Consider the following 6,020-nt stretch of genomic DNA (forward strand, 5'->3'; position numbering starts at 1 on the left):
TGAGGGCACTAGTCCCTCTAACAGCTATGATGATGGGAGCATAAGTACTCCTAGCAACCTGCCTAAGGCTGCTACTAGGCAGAGGAGAAAGAGAAACTCAGACTCTGAATATGAGGACTATGTTGCTACTAAGGAGGAGGTCAGCTCCAAGAAGAAAGTAGTTAAGAAGGAATTTGGCACAGCTGCTTCAACAAAGCCTGGTTTCCAAAAGAAGGCTCTTGCCAAGAGAGTGCCCATGTCTAAGGCCAGAGCCTCAACTCTTGAAACCTCCAAATCAAATGTTGGAGAGCCTGTTGCTGAAGGAAAGAAGAGGAAGGAGAGGGCCAAGAAAACTATGGCAAGAGTTATTGGAAAGCCTTCAATGATGATTCAATCTGATGTGGAAGAAGAGGAAGAATAGGATGCTGCTCCAACATCAAAGACTCAGAAGCTGATGGGGGATGCCATCAAGTTTGGGGCCGCTCCTTCAAAGACCAAGACTGCCCCCAAAGCTACTGCTTCAGCCACCAAGTCCGCACCAAAGAGAAGCACAAGAAATATTCCTACTGCTGAGAAGAACAAGGCCCCAGTGCCTGAAATTGAAGAAGAAGAGGAAGATGGAGCCCAAGTGCTCAAAAAGTTAAAGTCCAAGATCCCTGATCACGATGATACACATCTCGTGGCTGAAAACATGAAGATAAGGAAGGATGTGATACGTCTCCAACGTATCTATACATTTTTATTGTTTCATGTTGTTTTATTATCAATCTTGGATGTTTTGTAATCATTTTATAGTCATTTATATCATTTTTTGGTACTAACCTATTGACATAGTGCCTAGTGCCAGTTCCTGTTTTCCATATTTTTTACATCGCAGGAAATCAATATCAAACGAAGTCCAAATGGCACTGAGTTTACGGAGATTTTTTATGGGCCAGAAGGAAGATGTTGGGCCTTGGTTGCACCTGGGGGCAGTCCCGAGGAGGGGACAACCCACCAGGGCGCGCCGGGAGGCCCTGGCGCGTCCTGGTGGGTTGTGCCCACCTCGGGTGCCCCCGAAGCGCCTCTTTGCTCTATAAATACCCCAAAAATCCCAGAACCCTAGGGGAGTCGACGAAATATTCATCCAGCTGCCGTAGAGTCCAAAACCACCAGATCCAGTCTAGACACCATCACGGATGGGTTCACCACTTCCATTGGTGCCTCTCCGATGATGCGTAAGTAGTTCTTTGTAGACCTTCAGGTCCGTAGTTAGTAGCTAGATGGCTTCATCTCTCTCTCTTGATTCTCAATACAATGGTCTCTTGGAGATCCATATAATGTAATACTTTTGCGGTGTGTTTATTGGGATTGATGAACTTTGAGCTTATGACCAGATCTATCTTTTCATATCCATGAAAGTTATTTGAGTTTCTTTGATCTCTTATATGCATTATATCTTATAGCCTCATATTTCTTCTCCAACATTTGGGTTTTGTTTGGCCAACTTTATCTATTTATCTTGCAATGGGAAGAGGTGCCCGGTAGTGGGTTCGATCTTACGGTGCTTGATCCTAGTGACAGAAAGGGAACTGACATGTATGTATTGTTGCTACTAAGGATAAAAAGACGAGATCTATATCTAGCGCCATATAGATAAATGGATCTTGTCTACATCATGTCATAGTTCTTATTGCATTACTCCGTTTTTCCATGAAGTTAATACACTAGATGCATGCTGGATAGCGGTCGATGTGTGGAGTAATAGTAGTAGATGCAGGCAGGAGTCGGTCTACTAATCTTGGACGTGATGCCTATGTAATGATCATTGCCTGGATATCATCATAATTATTTGAGGTTCTATCAATTTCCCAACAGTAATTTGTTTACCCACCGTTTGCTATTTTCTCAAGAGAAGCCACTAGTGAAACCTACCCCCCGGGTCTTCTTTCTCATATTGTTTACCTTTGTGATCTACCTTTTATTTGCTTTTATTTTTAGATCTATTTATCCAAAAACCCAAAAATACTCTGCTGCAATTTATCGTTATTTATTTTGTCCGCGTCCGATCTATCAATCTACTACAAATTTACCTCACGTTCGTTTGCCTATCTTGAGGCACCGTACCCCGAAAGGGATTGCAAACCCCTTTAACACGTCGGGTTGCGAGAAGTTGTTTTTTTGTGCAGGTGCTATTTACGTTGTGTTGCTTGGTTCGATAACCTTGGTTTCATATCTGAGGGAAATACCTACTGCCGCTGTGCTGCATCATCCCTTCCTCTTTGGGGAAATACCGGCGTAGCTTCAAGCGACATCAAAAAGGAATTTCTGGCACCGTTGCCGGGGAGGATCTTCAACATAACCAGGTTCCTAATCACAATTATTTGCCATTTGCCTCTTGTTTTCCTCTCCACCACTTCACGCAAATTTGTCGTTTTATTCGCCTCTCTTTTCCGTTCGCCGTTTTCTCGTCAGATCTATTCTCTGCTTGCAATCATGAGTGATTTCGGTATGGCACCAATAGATGATGGCCTGACTCCTAAGATTTGATGTAGAGGCAATCTGGATGCTAAAACTTTTATCTTGGGGCTAGGGAACGTTATGAGAAAAGAACGTATCCAAGAATTTTTCAATTGCGTTGGGAATCGGAGTCTTGATGATGCTCCTATACTTAAAACTACTAGATCTTATGCGGATGCTATTTGAGCACTAGTTTTGAAATTTGAAAGTAAATTTATTCATACCCATCCGACTTTGCAAAGATTGTTTTTTGAGCTTCCTGAAATAAAGAATCCTAGAGCCAAAAAGTTGGCCACTCTTGTTCTTATGAACAAGTTTGACTACATAATTCAGGAAGCTAGGGAAATCTTTGACTTTTATGGTAAGAACCGTGAAAACTCGTGATAGATGAAATTCTTTACAATAGTGACTATGCACTAAGGCATTTTATTGGGGATAATAAAATCTTTGATGTGAATCTTAAAAAGGAAGTCCCTGTTCTAGATATAATCCAACAAGTTTCTAATAATGTTAATCAACACTATTCTTGGATTGTTGCGGGAAATCAAAGGGGTTATGATGAAAACCAACTAAGGAATGCTAAAGTTTCTATGGAAAATATGTTTTATGTTGTGTTTACAAAACCTCCTGATAAAAATACCCCCAAGAAAATTAAGAAGAAGCAGGATGACAAAACTTAGATCCTTGCTTTATGCCTAGCTAAGGGCGTAAAACTATAGCGCTTGTTGGGAGGCAACCCAATGAATAAGATTTATTGTTGCTTTTTGCTTCCTGTTTTTGAGTGTTAGAACAATTATGCTACTGTTATGATTGTGTTTTTTGTGTTTTAATTAGTGTTTGTGCCAAGTAAAGCCTTTAGGATCTTCTTGGGTAATAGTTGTTTGATCTTGCTGAAAAAAGAGAAACTTTTACGCTCATGAAATTAATTTTCATCTTTTACCATAGAGGGATAAAATACCCATTCAAATTGCAATAGATGAACATACAAATTTCTCAGGTCGTCCTAATTTCTTAGAATTTTTGGAGTTATCAAAGTATTAGAAATAGTCAGATTGCTACAGATTGTTCTGTTTTGACAGATTCTATTTTCTTTGTGTTGTGTGCTTATTTTGATGGCTCTATGGTTTTTCTTTGATGAATTTTTGCCATAGAAAAGTTGTAATATAGTAGATATAATACAAAAACAAAATATGAATTGGTTTTAATACATCACTTATAGTAGTAGTTTATTATTCTTATACTAATGGATCCCATGAAGGCTTTGTTGAGTTTTGTGTGATTGAAGTTTTCAATTTTTGGATTATCTTACGATGGATGAAGGAAGGATGTTAGAGCCTAAGATTGGGGATGCCTAGGAATACCAAGCTATTATCCAAGAATGAGCAACTACCTAAGCTTGGGGATGCCCCCGAGTGGCATCCCCACTTTCTTACAACTATCGGTATTTTACTCGAGACTATATTTTTATTCGTCACATGATATGTGTTTTGCTTGGAGTGTCTTGTATGATATGTGTCTTTGCTTGTTTTATTTTGTGTTTTAAGTCATCAATCCTTGCTGGACACACTTATTTGAGAGAGCCAAAATTATATGACTCGTTAGAATTGCTCTCTATGCTTCACTAAAATCTTTTATGAGTTAGGACTTGCTCTAGTGCTTCACTTATATCTTTTTGAGCACAGTGTGCTTTCTTTTTGAAGAAATGCTCTCTTGCTTCACTTAGGTTTATTTGAGAGTTAGCAAAATTTTGAAGAAATTCTCTCTTGCTTCACTTAAATTATTTTGAGAGAAAGAAAATTTGTTATGCTAATGATCTTCACTTAAATTTGTTTGAGCTTATGAAAAGCAACACATGAAAATTAGTCCCAAAGCGATAGATATCCAAGAAGGATAAAGCAGAAGAAAAATGGCAGGAAGATCATTGGACAAAATAAACTTGATTCTTAGTAATAGTTTTGAGATATGATGATGTGATATGTGAATTATGTTGATGAGTAATTGTGCTTTAGTAAGAATATGCACGAAAGTCAATAATCATGCAATGAAAATTATATCCTACTTGTGGTGCATTATGCGGTGTTAATTATGTTTAATACTTGCTTATGAGATTATTCGTTTCTTGGTTGGTCGCTTCCCAATCTTTTGCTAGCCTTCATTTTTGCACCAAGTATGACCTCTACTTGTGCATCCAAAATCCTTTAAACCAGTTTTGCCACATGAGTCCACTATATCTACCTATATGCGGTATTATTTTGCTGTTCTAAGCAAATTTTCATGTGCCATCTCTAATTTTCAAAATAAACTTCTCTTTTGTGTGTTTGCTTTGCTCGCGGAACGGTAACGGGTGGCTAATATTTTCCATGCTAGATGTGTTATTCTCAAGATGAGTGTTTATTCACTTGTCATTGCACGAGAGTAAGGCAAAGGTATTACGGATGCCCAATCCTGAAATGCAAAAATAAATGAATTTGCTTTATATTGTCAAATAATAAATTCCTTGGAAAGTGTTGGTATGGAGGGCACCCGTGGATACGGTTAGCCATGGAAAGTGAAAGTTATGGTGGAAAAAGGAATAAACTTCATTTTCTATTTGGGAACCTCCTATGGCATATCTAACATCGAAAGTGTTCGGAACTCTAAGTCGTTTTCGTTGGTGGGATGGATACACCTCCCAAAATGTTTTTATCTCAATTTTTTCGCTTTGAGCTCTGGCACGTTTACAAACCCCTACTTCTCTCTGCGAATGGCCTTTCCTTTTACTTTATGCAATTTTTATTTTGAGTCTCCATCTTCTCTCATAAAAAGCACCAACTAGGAGGCAATATGATCGTACTTAAGTATTGGGTGTAGCTAATATTCCAGTGTGTTTCATGAATGGATCAATGTTTGAGCATGATGGGCTAGGGATAACTTGTTTTAGCATTGATATTTTGAAAGACATGATTGCTTATTGATATGCTTGAGTATCTAAATTATTATGTCAAAACTAGACTATTGCTTTGAATCACATAAAAGTCCAAATGTCCATGCTATAAAGTAAAGAATATGTTATGACATGATGAACATCACTCCACATCAAAAATTCTGTTTTTATCACTTACCTACTCGAGGACGAGTAGGAGTTAAGCTTTGGGAAGCTGATACATCTCCAATGTATCTATAATTTTTTATTGTTTCATGATGTTTTATTATCAATCTTGGATGTTTTATAATCATTTTATAGTCATTTTATATCATTTTTGGCATGAATTGGTTTTAATACGTCACTTATAGTAGTAGTTTATTATTCTTATACTAATGGATCCCACGAATGCTTTGTTGAGTTTTGTGTGATTGAAGTTTTCAAGTTTTGGGTTATCTTACGATGGATGAAGGAAGTATGTAAGAGCCTAAGCTTGGGTATGCCCAGGATTCCCAAGCTATTATCCAAGAATGAGCAACCAACTAAGCTTGGGGATGCCCCCGAGTGGCATCCCTGCTTTCTTCCAACAACTATCGGTATTTTACTCGAGATTATATTTTTATTCGTCACATGATATGTG

Source organism: Triticum urartu, chromosome 3 (genome assembly GCF_003073215.2).
Source record: "Triticum urartu cultivar G1812 chromosome 3, Tu2.1, whole genome shotgun sequence".
Lineage (NCBI taxonomy): Eukaryota > Viridiplantae > Streptophyta > Magnoliopsida > Poales > Poaceae > Triticum > Triticum urartu.